This window comes from Balaenoptera borealis, assembly GCF_965194805.1.
Source record: "Balaenoptera borealis genome assembly, chromosome: 20".
In the NCBI taxonomy this organism is placed as follows: Eukaryota; Metazoa; Chordata; class Mammalia; order Artiodactyla; family Balaenopteridae; genus Balaenoptera; species Balaenoptera borealis.
This window is the reverse complement of record NC_138879.1, coordinates 48,509,756-48,526,231: the sequence shown is the minus strand read 5'-3', so window position 1 is coordinate 48,526,231 and position 16,476 is coordinate 48,509,756. Positions and strand designations below refer to the sequence as shown.

The 16,476-nt window shown below is 41.6% G+C and overlaps 1 protein-coding gene across 3 annotated transcripts in view; it reads left to right on the top strand.

The window, feature by feature from the left end:
* SMG6 (SMG6 nonsense mediated mRNA decay factor) overlaps positions 1-16,476 on the top strand; it is a 236,654-nt gene that overhangs the window by 73,751 nt on the left and 146,427 nt on the right. Inside the window, exon 1 of one of the 3 annotated variants that reach the window (XM_082370525.1) lies at positions 7,321-7,367. The exons of the other annotated variants lie outside the window; for them this stretch is intronic. The gene's annotated coding sequence lies outside the window, so the exon portion shown is untranslated. Of the gene's footprint in view, positions 1-7,320; positions 7,368-16,476 lie in introns of those variants that run through there. 3 annotated transcript variants of the gene reach the window in all.

Here is a 16,476-nt window from a genome sequence, read left to right as displayed (position 1 = left end):
TTCATATATTTGTAGAATAAATGATAGAATAAAACCTGTCTTTATTTTTTTTAAATAGACTTTATTTTTTCGAGAAGTTTTATATTCATAGCAAAATTGAGTGGAAACTACAGAGTTCCCATATTATCTCCTGCCCCCACACAGGCACAACCACCCTTACTATCAACATCCAGAACCAGAGTGGTTCATTTGTTACAATTGATGAACCTAATCATCATTATCACATAGTGTCCATAGTTCACTTTAGAGTTCACTCTTGGTGGTGTTCTGTGGGTTTAGACAAATGTATAATTACATGTATCCACCATTATGGTATCATACAGTATAGTTTTATTGCCCTAAACCTTTGTGCTCTGCCTATTCCTCCCTCCTTCCCTCCCTCCTCTTAACCCCTGGCAACCTCTGATATTTTTACTGTCTCCATAGTTTTTGCCTTTTCCAGAATGTCATAGTTAGAATCATACAGTAGGTAGCCCTTTCAGATTGGCTTCTTTCACTTGGTCATATGCATTTCAGGTTCCTCTATGTCTTTTCATGGCTTGATAGGTCATTTTTTTTTAAGCACTGAGTAGTATTCCATTGTCTGAATGTACCACAGTTGACTTATCCATTAACCTACTGAAGGATATCTTGGTTGCTTTTAAATTTTGGCAATTATGAATAAAACTGCTATAAACATTTGTGTGTAGATTTTTGTGTGGACTTAAGTTTTCAACTCATTTGAGTAAATACCAAGGGGCGTGATTGCTGGATCATATGGTAAGACTGTGTTTAGTTTTGTAGGAAACTGCCGAACTGTCTTCCAACCTCTCCTGTTTGCAATTGCATTTCTTTGATTATTGGTGAGAGTGGACATTTTTTCCTATGTTTTGTTACCCATGTATAGTTCTGTGTGGTCTTGTTCTCTGCTCATTTTTCTATTCCAGCCTAATATTTTTCATACCAATTTATTTGAGCTTTACAGATAGTAAATATAGCAAGTCCTTTTTATATTCATTGGAGATTTTCTTATTTGTATTTGATTTTTAATTATATTTATTTTTTTAATGTATAAAAGTTGTAAAATTTTATAGAGTTAAAAATGCCATTCTTTATGATTTATTTCATTGCTCTTAAGCTTAAAAAGGTCTTTCCATTGGAGAAGTTTTTAGCCATCCCTGCAACCGTATTTTCATTTCCATCAGCTGGAGAGAATTCTAGCATCGTTTGTAATTACATTCAGTTGGAAAGAGATGTGAGGAACCCTATGTGCTTAATTAAATAATGTGACATGTGAGAGTAGATCTTTTGCACCCGAAATAAGAGTTCCTAACCAGCATATCAGCCCACTTTTATCCATTGGACTGAGGTAAGGTTGGAGTCATCAGGGGTTGCATTGTCAGAGTTAGACCTTTCCCCTCACCTCACCTCAGGTGACTACTTTCCAGCTGGGAATAGCTCAGGCGTGGAAAATTAGCATAGGTATGTAGGTGAGTAGTTGTGTGGTCTTGCCATTTCAGGGAGGAAAGAATACTGTTGCCTTTTGTGGCTGTCCTGCTTTTCACTGATGAGTGAATCCTAGGTGTGTAACAGAATGTTACTAAGGAAGTACCATCTTTATTTTGGAGTAAAAGCTCTTGGAGTAAACTGTCTGTTGAGCTGAAAGCAAGGAGGTAAGGCTATGCCAGTGGGGGCCCACAAGCCACCAGCACATGGGATTAGACTCAGCCAGAGACATTTGGATACAGATGTTTCCCATAATCTCCGATGGCCCTTTTCATTGGTTAGTCTTGGTTTTGGAAGCACTGTGGAAGGTGCACTGAGGGCAGCATTTCTGCTGAGTGAGTCAGTGCACCTGATTATTTTGGGCTCAGGGATGTGCAGAAGGAGGGTAGAGGAGAATGAAATATCTTTGAAATTTCCTTGCTTTAAGGAGCTCGGAGACTTATAGGGATGGAATAGATGTATGCTGCCAGGTATAGGGAGTCAGATCATCACATTTCTGTTTTCTGGGTGACTGACTCTTGGGGTGGGGTCAGCTGCCAAAAATGTGATCTCTCCTTTCTCTGAATCATGTGGTCTCATGATTATGAACTTTGCAACTGATCACATTTTCGTAAAATAATACATGTTATATACACATTCAGGGAAGAAGAATGAGGGATATACATCAAAACTTAATCATGATTCTCTAGGATGGTAGAATTAAAGGTGTTTTTAATTTTCTTCTTTTGTTCTCTGCATTTTTGTAGTTTTCTGTAGTGATCACAATATTTTTGTAATAAGAAACGTATTTTTAGAAATTGTAATGACAAAAAAGTTGAAGTTAGATAAAACTAGGTTCTAGTTCTGATTGTGTTATTTGCTGTATCATGCAAATTAGTTAACAGTTTCTAAATCTGTTTCTATATCTAGTACCTTGTGCATAGAAGACATTTATTAAATATTTGTTGAATTAAACCTTCTAACCATAATATGGTTTGCCACTGATTGCCAGTTTTTCTCTCCTTCCCTTAAGGGAAGATTCTGTTTCCTCTCTTGAACTTGAGGTTCAAACAAAGCAACTTTGGTTTTGAGGGTTGTTTTGTTTTCTTTTGACATTGCTGATTCTTCTCTCTTCTTTCATTCCAGAAGAACTAGTAGCCTAATAGACCAACTAGAGAATATTCAGCTATTCTAAAAAATGAAATTATTTTAGCTTCATGAAATACATAGATCCCTCAACTAGAGTATGTACTCCATGAGGACAAGAGAAGACTGTATATTTTGTGAAATCCCTAACAGTGGTTCAAGGCTGACTTCAAAATTAGGGACTTAATCAACAATGACTGATCGATTGAGTAACTTATCAGGGTCTGGGGTTGTATAAAATGAGTTTAGGCATGTAAGAAATTAGCAAACTGTTAATTTTTTTAAAAAATTAATGTCTTTTTTGCAGCCAAGTAACATGCCTGGTAAAATACTAATTTTTTTTTTTTTTTTCCTGGCCGCCCCACGCAGCTTGTGGGATCTTAGTTCCCAGACAGGGATCAAACCTGGGCTCCCTGCAGTGGAAGTGTGGAGTCCTAACCACTGGACTGCCAGGGAATTCCCCAAAATGTTAATATGTTATTTTTAATTTTAATTTTAATTTCTTGTTTTTATTTTTTTAAAAGGAAAACTTTATTGAGATATCATTTACATGTGACAAAGTCACTCATTTTAAGTGGCTTAATTATAATTCAGTGATTTTTAGTAAATTTACAGCATTGTACAGTCATCACCACAGTCAAATTTGAGAACATTTCTGTTGCCTTGAGAAGAGCCCTGTGCCCATTTGCAGTCACTCACCTTTTGAGAACAGATTCAGTGAATGATTTTCAGTCCACAACTTACCTAACTGCTCTGAATACATTTGGCCCTACTGACCATACCTTTCCTTTTGAAACTTTCTCTTCCCTCCTTTCTGGCCCAAAATGTTAATATGGTTTTAGAACATTCTTTTAAGGTGGCCTTATTGCAAGCTCCATGGTGATAAAGCTATCAGAACCCTCAGTTTGAGATGGTAATGCTACAGTGGACTGCTTTGAGAAGGCAGGAGTAAGATCTTTGACATAGTTCTCTCCCTTTTTTCTTAGCCCCAAACTCTGGGGGCCTCTCCCACTGAAGACAGTAGAAGCCAAATTTATAAAGACAGTCCTGTTAATTAAGTAATGCTCTTTAGCCCGTGGATGATGCTCCTTTCCAAGGGAGGCGGAGCAGCTCGTTCAGCCGTCGTGGTACCTGCTGTCAGTTTCGCCCTTGCTCTGAAGCCCTTAAAAGCGAGGAGAGTCCTGTTGGGAAGTGGAGGAAATGCCTCCACATATGTGTGCTATTTCTTTAAAAGAAAGTCGAGCGGAAGTGATGCTGTAGGGAACATCTGCACTTGGGGCTGAGTGGAGAGCGAGATGCGCTGCAGCTGGTGTAAGGCCCTGGCAGGCTGAGGCGCTGCTGTCTGTTGGGGTTTACTTCTGTCTACATTGAAACATGGCTTTGGGAGGGGGTTGGTGGCCTGCTGCCAGCCTCAGTTAGCCTGCCCTTCTCTTTCCTCTTTCCTCCTCACCGCCCTCCTCCCCCCCAACTCCCCTCCCTCATGCTTTAAAGTCACATTTCCAGGCCAGACGTAGAATTAATCTCTGGGCACTTCACATTGCTGGCAGCTGAAAGCAGGATGTGGGATCTTTTTTTTCTCTCTTTCTCTCTCTCTGCGTCTTGGCTGACTTTTTTACCTCTCGAAGAATTTGGAAGGCCGTGAGATCCCCCCCCCCCCCCAAGTACTGTGGAGTTTTTCAGCACGCTGATCACCCTGCTGTGGCTTCACCCTAATAGACTTCATATGTTGATGCAGTTGACATCAGTATCAAACTATTTTACATGTGATCTGGTGTATTTCCTGAGGAAATCTGCAAGATATTTATTAAGAACTAATAAAATAAACCTCGCCATGAGTTTTTAGGTAGTTTTCAATTTTTCATGTCTCTCTCGTTTCCTCTTATCAATGAGTTGCTATTTTCTCTCTCTACTCTGACCATTGCAAAAAGGAAACAAAAATAAATGTTTTAAACTGTTCCTGAAGGGACAGAGAGAGAATAGTTCTGCCATGATGTATCAGCCGGGGCTGTATTTTTAGTGCAGCATTGTAGAAACTAAAAATATCCTGTTATAGTGGATCCTTTTTATAGGTCTGTGTGTGTGTGTGCGCGCGCGTGTATGTGTGTGTTTATAATGTTGTACGCACAAGTGCCTTTGTGCATCGGCAGCCGCTCTTCCCATTACAGCTGGACTCCATTAGTCCTTGAAAATTAATGTAATCCCAGTTAAGAAAAAAATTAATTACTCTACCAGAACTGCATTTTATCCAAAGCTAGTGTTAGCTCCCTAACTGGCAGCTTAGTTTGAGAGGCTCCAGGGGCCCATGGAGCTGTGGCTTTGGTATCACAGCACTTGCTGCTGGGTTTTTCCCATTGAGATCATTCCATCCCTTCAGGGTCAGGCATGTGATGTGCAGAGAGTCAGTGCAGATCCTCCGCCTCAGTGAAATGCCAGGTTTCAGTCTGGTCATCCCCAAAAGGCGTGTCTGCCACAGGCTTAACTCATCTGCCACGGCAGGTTTTCTTATCAGGATTCTTTAAAAACGAGGTTCTTCGGCAATGGTTGATTTTCAGTTTTCTCTGGAGGAGAAATACTGTTTATCAAAGTCCCAGAGATGCATAGGATTTGCCTGGGAGGGCTCTTCTTGGACAATGAAGAATGCCAGTCACGTTTTGTTCTTACTTTTTGTCTAAGGTTGGACTAGTTTGTTTAATACACACCTTCTGTTGCAAATGAGTGTGTCAGAGTTGACTGCTAATTTCTAGTCAGACTTCTCAGCATCAGCCCTGGATGAGGGGGGGCTGACTGGCTCAGTGTGTAAGGAACGTTTCCAGCTCTGTAATCATGTTCTGGGATGAGGTGCGGGGCACAGCCCAGAAGTGGTTGCAGTCGGCCTCGCCTTCACAGTACAGCTCTTGTGCAACTGCCTGAATTTGTTGTTGTTTTGTGTATTTTTCTTCTTTGGGGGCCTAGATTGGGGTAGAAGGATAGAGAGGGATAGGTGGGAAGGATGGTTGTTTGTTTCCTTACTGGTCAGACTCTCCAGGCTCTCTGCTGAGAGTCCGGCCAGGATCCATCTGTCTTGGACTGCAGTTCTCTTTTTCTGCTGAGCTGGGGCGTGGGCAGCACAGGCCTGTGTAACCCGTGACAGGCCTCCCCAAGTGCCATGATGGCATGGGTCCTCACGGTGCTGTTCAGAACAAAAGCAGGGTTTAGTGCCCTTTTGTTTCTTTTTGGGCATGGGCTCTGAGGCTCGTTTGTGGATGTCATATTCTCTCCCTCTGGTGACTCTATCTAGGTCCTCCCCCGCCCCCCGCACCCCCATCATCCCCTAGCTGACAACTGGTTGAGCCCTTGGCTTCCTGTACTTGATCCCCAGGCAGTGTACTTCAGTAAAAGTAGTAATTAGGCCTTTTACAAATTTATTTTATTAGTGAAGAGAGTTAGTAGGTAATGGGCTGTAATTCTAACACAGCCAGTTTAGAGATTAATAAAAAATTTAAAAAGAGCTGTTTTTACCAGAGGCAGTGGGCCTGTTATTTTGAGTTCTCAGCTGAGCCGAAATCAGAGCAGCGTGGGACCCATGGCGGACTGTGCTGCTGGGAGGATGGAGAGCCACGTTCCTTGTTGTTACAGTCTGTGCAGTGCCCGTCCTTGAGGGTGTTTTACACTGGCATTGGAAAAAAGGAAACCTTGTTTTCCAAGAACTCTGCTCTCTCTCAGCTTGATAAGCATTTAAAAATAAAAGCTGCACAATTGAAATTGGCAGTGCATCCTCATTCTTTTGTCTCTCTGTTTATTTTTTTCCCTCATCCCTCAACATGTGTGCTACAGCCCATGGTTATTACACCCTCAAGAATGATGGCCTGGAACTCAGCAAACTTGCACCAAGGTCTGCCCGCCCTCCACTCGCTGTTTGAAGCTGGCTGAGGCATCAGGGCCTAGCACTGAGAGGCCTGGTGGATCAGCCTCAACAGCTCCATCTGTGGCACATTTCCCTTTTCCCCTGAAGCTGCTGCCTGGAATTTTTAGCTTCTCCAGAATCCTGATTGTCAGCCCAATCTTTCTTGTTAGTTTTTGCAGTTAACTTAATTGATTTGTTTACCTCTCCATTGGAGGAGCTCAAAAAGAAAGTGCTTTGGCACTAATCAGGAGCAGTCCTGGCTTTTTAAAAAGATTCTTCTGAGCTAAAATTGTATAATACTCACCCAGGGAGAAAAAAAACTACTATGGCTTAGTCTAGGGTGACGGTAAGTCCTGGTTTGCCTAAGGATAGTCCCTGTTTATGCATTATTAATAGCATACCCTTTCGCTCTCACAAATATCCCAGTTTAGGAGATAGATTTTAGAATCACCCTACCTTAGATGAATTTAGAAAAAGATTTAAAAAAAAAACAAACCCAAAATTGAAAAAACAACTCACTCACTACAAACTGTTAATTCTTTGTCTAGAAGTGTAATGGATTGTAAGCGCCAAACCCTGCCCTAAGCATTGCAAGCAGATTCCACTGGAGTCATGCACATGTGACCTCAGAAAGAATTGCCATATCTCTGGCTCTGTGAGCGAGGACTGGCCTTCCTGCTTGAGTAGGTCCTGGTAAAGCCAACTTTGAAACACCATGTCACTTGTTTTAGCATTTCTGGTTATCATTGCCTAGTTGGTTGAGTCAGAACCTGGAGTTAGTTTTTGGTGGGGTGTGGTTTCAGGTTTGCAGACTTCCCAGTTGATGCCTGAGAAGGGTTGGTGCCTGATGTAACTGAATAGGGTGTTACTTCAGGTTAGTAGTCCTTGTTTTTGCTTGGCTGGTTGGGCTGAACCTGGTATTACCGTTTCCCAAAGAATATTTTTGGTTTGAAAACTGAAGGTCAGCAGTTCGCAAGTGCCGAACTTGAAGCCAACTCTGTGGTTTGTCTTGTGCCACTGGGCCAGCAGCACTGCAGCCCGGATCGATTGATCTGCAGCAGTATGATACCACGAACAGCAACTGCCAGACAAAACTCCATCTCACCCCGCTTCACCGTCCAACCTGTCTCTCTGCCCAGATCCCCTTTCTTTTTCCTTGTATGTCTGTCTCACTCTTGGTTATGTATTTCGCTTTTTTGGGTCTATCTTTTTCCATCTCCCTGTCTCTTTCCATAACAGTTTTTAATAATGTTTTAGTTAGTTCCAGCCTTTTCCCTGAATGGATCCCATTGGAAAATGCATTTGAAAGGAAACAGTTATACACTTCCCTTCCTTTGAAACTCTGTTGGCACCTTTTCCAGTGCAGTAAACCATACAACATGTATTTTCAAAGTTTCCAAACACAGACACGCTGGCGTTAAATTTATGAAAAAATATTTTATTCAGCTGTATGGTAACTGTGACTTTCAGAGATCCTGATCAGATTTGAAATTGGTGCTGACTTTTGGAACTCCAACAGGTTTTCAGATCTCTGCAGGAAATACAGCCACATCGGCTCTTGGGCATCTGTGATGCCTTGTGCCTTGGCCTTTGATTGCAGGTTGGGCAGGAGGAGTTGGGGCAAGAGACATAGATGTGGGGATCCTCCAGCCATACCCAGAGGAAAACAGGGAAAGTCAATGAGTCATTGAAGAATGTTGCATAGCTGTGTTGGGCACAGGAGCAGAAGGTAAATTCTGTTTACTCCGGTCTAGGACTGGAGGTCAGATAACACCTGTTTGTGTGGTATGTCATTTACTTTAGGGTGCCATGGCTAAGAAGAATTGGTTTATTTGTATTCAAAGCAATGATAATGTCACTAATGTCTATAAGTGATTGCCTCACTCCTCCCTCCATATACCTGTGGTCTTATGCCCCCCCACCCCTCAAAAAAGTATGCTAGAATCAGTCTATTTAAATGTCTGTGGGTTTGCATTTGGTCAGTAGGGACAGTGATCCTCCTCAAGGATCTCAGCTGTTCAGAAGATCCCTGGGAATGCTATTTATGTATGTATGTGTGTGTGTATGTATGTATGTATGGCTGCATTGGGTCTTTGCTGCTGCACGCGGGCTTTCTCTAGTTGCGGTGAGCAGGGGCTACTCTTCATTGCAGTGTGCGGGCTTCTCAGTGCGGTGGCTTCTCTTGTTGTGGAGCACAGGCTCTAGGCACGCGGGCTTCAGTAGTTGCAGCATGCGGGCTCTCTAGAGCGCAGGCTCAGTAGTTGTGGCGCACGTGCTTACTTGCTTTGCAGCATGTGGGATCTTCCTGGACCAGGGCTTGAACCTGTGTCCCCTGCACTGGCAGGCAGATTCTTAACCACTGCACCACCAGGGAAGTCCGTGGGAACGCTCTTGAAAGAAGCCTTTCAGAAGGTTTCTTCCAAATTGCTTAAGCAGCTGAACTCTGTCTTGGCTCACTTACATTCATGTACTAGGCCATTTCAGCTTTTCTTTGCTTGCCAGTCTAACTGTGGATCTGCTTCAGGGCACGCAGGTAGATTCTGTGCCTACGGCCACAGGACGGAAGCTGCTGAAGAAAACCCAACAAAAGCTGATCATTCTGCAGGCCACTTGTCCCACTCAGCTCAGTTAACAAGGGTTTGTTAAGCATTTGTTGTGTCTCGTCCTTCTTAGCTTTTCTGGTAACATTTGCCTTTGTTGACAGGAGACTTTCCAGAAATGCTTTCAGTGATAGTAGCTCTGTATTCTCTCTGTCCTTCCCTTCCTCTTCCCCTATTTCTTGGGTCTTCCCTTTCTGATCCACACCCTAAATATCAGCACTTACTAAAGATATTACCTTGGCCTTCCTCTCTTCAGCCTTTCCTCATTGATGTATCATAAAATCCCATGGTTTTAACTGTCACCTCTCTGTGGATTGCTTCCAAATCTCTTTCCTGCTCAAATCTTTTTCCTAAGCTCTAGCCCGCCTTTCTAACTTCTTGTTGAACGTTTTTACCTGGAATCTCAAGCTTATTAAAAATTGATTCATCCTATTTCTCAAGTGTTGTAAGTCAGGTTCCCCAGGAAGCAGACTCTTAAGATGGAGGTTTGCATCCCCAGGAAGTTGGTTGGAGAATGCTCTCAGGATCAGTACCCAAGGGGGCATGATGGGTATGCAGGATGGGGCACAGGGAGAAGTTGAACTGCACTGCAGATGTAACAAAGGCCTTAGCCAGTCTTGTAAGGAGCTCTGGAGCTGCTTAAAGGGGCTAACCCTTCAGAGTAGTCCCAGATTGGGCCAAAGGGGCTGAATCTTTACACCCCCTCCTGCCCTCCAACCACCAGTCAATGAACGTGAGTTACTCCTGGGAAGGGGCAGTGACGTTGGGAAAACGCCTTTCTTCAGCTGAGAGCAAGTCTGGGAGAGGGATCAGCTGAGATCTACTGCTGCCAACACTCTCAGCAGCTGGGAGAATGAGTGCGTTAGTCCCGGGGGGGATCTGGGCAGTGCACCAGATCACCCCCTGCCCTGCTGGAACTCTTCCTCCTGTGTACAGTTTTTCTGTTATTGGTACCAGTGTCCTCCATATATTCAGGCTGTCTTGGCCTCACTGTTTCTGTTTTTAAATTGAGGTATAATTTACATAAAACAGTAATGCACAGATTTTAAGTGTTCAGTTTGATGAGTTTTAACAAATGCCAACCCCACTTCTTATTCTTTTTTACCGTGTATGTTAGGAGTGTTTGAAAATGACAAGAACCATCTTGAAATAGCTTACACAAGAAGGGAAATGTATTGCAAGGAACTTGAGGACAAGGATATTATCCTACGGAAGGGATTGGAACCAGGAAAGCCTTTTTCTGCACTTCTGCTTCCTTCTGCATATTGCTTGCCCCTCTGCCTCGCCCCCGCCTTCCTGGCAAATAGTAAAGGTTCAGTAAATAGTAGCTTTAATTATTATATCATTTTTGTATACTTGTATTTTTTACAAACAGTTATCTCACCCTTTTAAATGGCTATTTTATTATATGTGTGTCCCATAATTTAATAAGCAGGCCTCTATTCATGGACACTTAGGTTGTTTGCAGGCTTTTCCTGTCCAAACTATGTAATAGTGAATTTCCTCATTCATGTCATTTCACACATTATCTTTATCTCGTAAGATGATTTTCACTTTCTTCTTTGATTTATAGTTAACTACATGCTGGAATCCTATTAGATTTCAACTCCTTGAGGGTCCAGTTCATGTCTGATTCATCTTTGAAAGCTAAATGCCTAGCATAGGGCCTTGCATGTAGTAGCTGCTTAGTAAATGCTGACTGTGTGAATAAGGAAAGGAATTGATCCAGCACTTAGTGAGTTAATGACTCAGAACAGATAGTCTCCGATGACCAGGCACCGTGGTAAGTGCCTGGGATTTACTGGAGTCTGCACTACAGACCCTGCCCTCATGGGATTTCCAGCCTAGTGGGGAAGCTTGATAAATTGTAAATCCTGTGCTAGAGTGGCTTTGAGCCACCTGCCTGGTGCATGTTATGGGTGGAACCACTTTGAGTCCAGAGAAAGGAGGCTTATCGGGCAGCACAGTACAGGTTTAGTATATGTTGGGTCTTGAAGGAAGGACTTAGATAATGGAGAGGAGAGAGGTGGGCTTTGGAGAGCGAGGGCGGGAGAATGACCATTCAGTGCTATGGAGGTGGCAGGTTTGCTATTTTATTTCTTCTTGGCTGTTGTCATTCACTATCCTTTGGTGTGGGCCCTCTCTAAGGGGCAAGGCAGTGCTCTAAAAATAAATCTGTTAGGTCTTTTGAACCAGGCAGAAGCAGGTCAATTCTGTCCTCCAAATGGAGGAAATCTCACCAAGAAGATGAAATTGAGCTGGTGCTTGAAGACTGCCTGTTTGGCAGGGGTGCTAATCCCAGAATTATGGAGCTTTGTTCTCTGTACCAACGTTCAAATATAAATTTAGCTTGTAAATCTCTTTGCTTTATAGCATGCTATTGTACTTTTTGTTTTGTAAAGATCCCAAAAATTTACATAAATCGAATTTTACAGTTTTGACCATTTTCCTTTCATATCCATACATCTGTGTTTATATATGTATATATTTGATAGCATATATATTTTAATATATCATTTGGTCTTCTTAAAGTAAGACTTTTATAGCATATTGTCACATTCTCATTTATCTAAAATTCTTTAAGATTTTAGGATACTTCAGCCTTTCGTTATCAATTGCAAGTAGCTCTTGCACTTGGGTTTCTCTGGCCCTTGGTCTCTGTCACAGACTGAATGTTGGGCAAATATGTTAGACATCAAAGATTTCTCTGCTTAAAGAAACCCTTCATGGATCCTTTTTGAAATAAGAATTACAATCTCCTAATTTAGCATTTTTTTTAACTTAGCATTATCTATCTATCTATATATAAAATATTCCTATATCTGTGTTTTTGGAAAAACATTCTTAGATTGTGATACACAATGTATTTTGTCTCACAATACAGATAACTTTAGGGTAATATTTCTTGGATATCTTTTAATAGTATGTGGTAATAATGCCATACATTGTAAAGGCCTTTTCAAGGTTATTGTTCATTTTTTCATACAGTATCCCTTGCATAGAGTCCGCGTTAAAAAAATTATTTTAGAACTCAGTGCTGAGAAAAGATTTGTTTTTCCTGAGGAACTGATATACTTATTCCTTTCCAATAATGACAGCTATACAGTTGTTGGTGTTTCCTTTTCTGCTTTGACTGCCAGGAAAATCAGAGGCAAATTTTAAGTTCATTCATCGAAGACTGTTAACCCACATGATTGACATATTTGTATTTTCCTTCTTCTGGGTCCTGATTTTCTACATTTACTTTAATGTTATCTCATGGTAGGTGATTTTGCCCTAAATTGTCACAAATCTTTCATGGAATTGAGGTATAAAAGAATAAATATAGACAAAAAAATTTTAATCTAGTTTAAAACAATGTATATAGGTTTCAGTTAGTATTGTTGACAAACTATCAAGTCTGCCAACTGAATACAAATTCTAAAGGGGACCCTCCTTTCCAGAGCTTGTAAGTCAGGGACTAGCTGGTGTCTCTTGGGTTTCTAGGCACCTTCACTGAGTGCAAACTTTCTCACTTTCTTCCTTGGCATAATTGCTTTATTTACCTATTATTCTATTGATCTCTTTTCTACTTTAAAAATACATGTTTCACAATGGATGGGGTTGGATAAAGTCATTACTTACTTGATCTAGTTTGGGCATTGATCTTGGATTGTAAAGCTTTGAGGAACTTTCTAGGGTGAGTTGCTAGAGCAGAGCAGGATGAATGTGCAGATCTGGATGTTCAAGAGAAATCCACCCAGGAATTATGTTTTATCATTGGCCTCATTTTTCAGTACTGACTCCTTAAGATTTGTTTGATGGCTGTAATCTTTGCATTCTGGAAGCTTCTGAAAAGGACTCTAAGAGAGCCTTCCTATCCTGGGTACCTCTCTGCCCTACTTGTCTCAGAATTGTTTTATTTTTGGCCTTGTTTGTAAACTGTCAGACTCTTAAAAATCCTTCAGGAAGCCATAAAATGAAAAGAAATTGAGTTAATCTGTTAAAATGAAAGCTGAGCACTTCTCTGCCCCTCTGCCTGCCATATCAAAGGAGCTTCCTCTGAATGAGGATGTCTGCAGGCATTATCTCTCACTAACTTTTACTTTGAGCCCAAATTGCTCCTGAAGCATCATACCAGCAAAGGCAGGTTTCAGACTGTTTGAATCAGATGCCACATCTCTGCCCACTCTCTCAGAAGAGATGTAGCTGTATTAATTCCTTCTCACTGTTACAGCGAAAGCTTCCTTCTAGGTTAGCCAACGGGCATGCCTCTTAGGAAGCCTCCTTCACTTCTCTTCTCCACAGCCTTAAGTAACTTCTGACACAAGACACTCCAGATCTCCTGATGGAATTCCATAGGGATTTACCTGCCTGATATAAGTAAAAGCTGCCACTCTTTTCTACTCCTCCTTTGCTTTCCTCAAATGTTGGGAGAGAAGCAAGCTTCCTAAAACCTCTGGCAAGAAATGTAGAAGCAGAAACTCTGTCCTCCAAGATCTACTTGTAACTCCTCCAAATGCGATGCTGGAATGGCAGGCGCTCTTCCGCTGGGCCCCATTCCTGAGAGGCTTGGCTGGTGCCAGCATGCCATCCTACTGGCAGCAGCTCTGCTTGCCCAAGAGGGGACATGTATTTGAATAACCCTGGAATCAGGCAGGAGATTCTGAGTGACAAAAGTATCAATCCAGAGATACAACTAAGGTGGAAATGGCCAGAGTATGTTTTGATTAGTGATTGATTGATTTAATTTTTCCAGGAAATCTATAGGAATACCATTTCTAAAATTGCATGGATATTCCCTGGAAAAAGCTAAGCACTCATTGAGAAGTGTTTTCATTTTTCCTTGTAGAGAGTAGCAATGGTTTGCCGTCTGTCTTGCCAAGATGTATCGATAGAGTTCCCAGGACATTTCTTTGCTCTAGAGCTCCATGTCGAGGAGGAGGGAAAGCCAGGCTGCCCTCTGGAGAGGACCTAGCACCTCTGGAGGTCATTTTCATACCTTCAGAAGGTAGCAGTTGTGTTATAGTGCCATAAGGAGCTTTGCAATCAACCAGACCAAAGGTTTGAATTCTCCACTCAGCCATTTATCAGCTGTGTGACCTTGATGAACAAAGTTAACTTATCTTCTCTGAGGCTTAGTTTTCTTGTCTATGAAGTAGGGAGTATCAATGCCAGTTTGTAGTGTTTTTCTGAGTATCAAATTAGATAGTGTATGCAAAACACCTTGCTCAGGGCCTTTGTATGTATTAGGCACTCAGTAGATGTCCAGATTTCTTGATTAAATCCATCTCTAATTATAAACTCTTAAAATCTGAAGAGTTGAGGCACTCATTCCCCTATTTAAAAAATCTTTTTAACAGTTTTATTGAGATGTAATTGATGTATTTTATATTTTTATTATTTATTTATTTATTTATTTGGTCACGTCGGGTCTCAGTTGCGGCACGTGGGCTCTTTGTTGTGGTGCGCGGACTTCTCTCTCCCTAGTTGTGGTGCGCGGGCTCCAGAGTGCCTGGGCTCTGTCGTTGCAGCACACGGGCTCTCTGGTTGTGGTACGTGAGCTTAGTTCCCCGACCAGGGATCAAACCAGTGTCCCCTGCATTGCAAGACAGATTCTTAACCACTGGACCATAAGGAAAGTCCCTGTGATTGATGTATTTTAGACTACACATATTTAAAGTGTACAGATTGGATGAATTTAGACATATGTATACATTTGTGAAACCATCACCACAATCAAGATAGTGAACATATCCTCCACCCCTTAAAGTGAAAGTTCCTTGTGCTCCCTTGTAATCTATTCTTCCCTAACCTTCCCCTCCCAACCCCAGGCAACCACTGATCTGCTTTCTGTCACTGTAGATTAGTTTGCATTTTCTAGAATTTGACAGTAAGTTCTCTGCCTCCCTCCCTCCCCACCCTCCCTTTGGCCTGCCTTCTTTACTCCACATTGATTTTGACATTCATCTGTGTTGTTGAGTGATACAGTAGTTTGTTCCTTTTGGTTGCTGACTGTTCTTCCATTGTGTGGATATACCACAATTTGTTTATCTGTCCCCCTTGTTGATGGACATCTGGTTTTGTTTTCCAGTTTTTGGCTGTTACGCATAAAACTGCTATAAACATTCAAGTGTAAGTCTTTGTGTGAACATATGCTTTCATTTCTCTTAGGTAAATACCTAGGAATGGTCTACCCAGGTCATTTGGTAAATGTGTATTTTAACTTTTTAAGAAACTTCCCAACTATTTTCCAAAGTGGTTGTGCCATTTTTTATTCCCAGAGCAGTGTGTGAGAGCTGCAGTTACTCTGCATCCTCACCAACACTTTGTTATTCTCTCTCTTTTTGATTACAGACATCCTAGCGGGTGTGGAGTTTTTTGAGGTTTAGATTTCCCTACTGATTAATAATGTTGAGCATCTTATCAGAAGTACATGTTCATTTGTTTTGTTGGTTGTTGTTGTTGTTTTTTTTTTTTGGCCTCACCGCAGGGCATGTGGGATCTTAGTTCCCCGACCAGGGATTGAACCCGTGCCCCCTGCAGTGGAAGCTCAGGGTCTTAACCACTGGACCGCCAGGGAAGTCCCCAGCATGTACTTATTTGCCATCTACATAGCTTCTTTGCTCATTTTTTGGTTTATCTTCTTAATTTGAAAGAGTTCTTCATATGTTCTAGATATGAGTCCTTTGTCAGATATATATTTTACAAATATTTTCTCCCAGTGAGACAGTTTTCTTTGTGGCTTCTCTTTTCATTTTTGTCTTTTAAAGAACAAGCATTTTTTTTTTTTTAATGAAGTCTTTTTAAGTTTGATCTTTACAGATTTGTTGGCAGAGGAGCAGTTTAAAATAGTATTGTAGCTGATGCTGCTAATTAAAAAAAAATCTTCTTAATATCCGTCTGATTAACAGTCTGAAGCAGTGCAGCACTGAAAATGCATAAGCAGCTTCATTTATGAAGAAAACAGTGCTAGGGCTCATGTGTTAAACAACTTTTTTCCCCTGACTACCCTTGTTTGAAGAATGTACATACCATTGGTTTGAGATTTATACCTTTACTTATTTTTTGAGCAGCAAGAACATGTTTAAACAGCTCACTTAGCTTCTGCAGTTCGTTCTTCTTGTCATCTTTCGTCACTTTCTCATCACCTTCACTTTGTGCTGCTTGACGTGGATTTTACTGATCCGATGAGTCATAGCCTTGATGATGAAGTTCTCTTGCTTTACTCCTTATTCTTTAGACAGAAGTTCTGTCTTCAGTGAACTTTCCCTTCTTTTTTCTTATTTTCCCTTTGGTTGCCCCTGGCAGTTTCTTGCTCAGTCCAGATAAGGAGCCACACAGCTGGGCATCTCCAGCAGCTCAGGCCAGTCAGCACACGATGAGAACAAGGGGCTGCAGCAT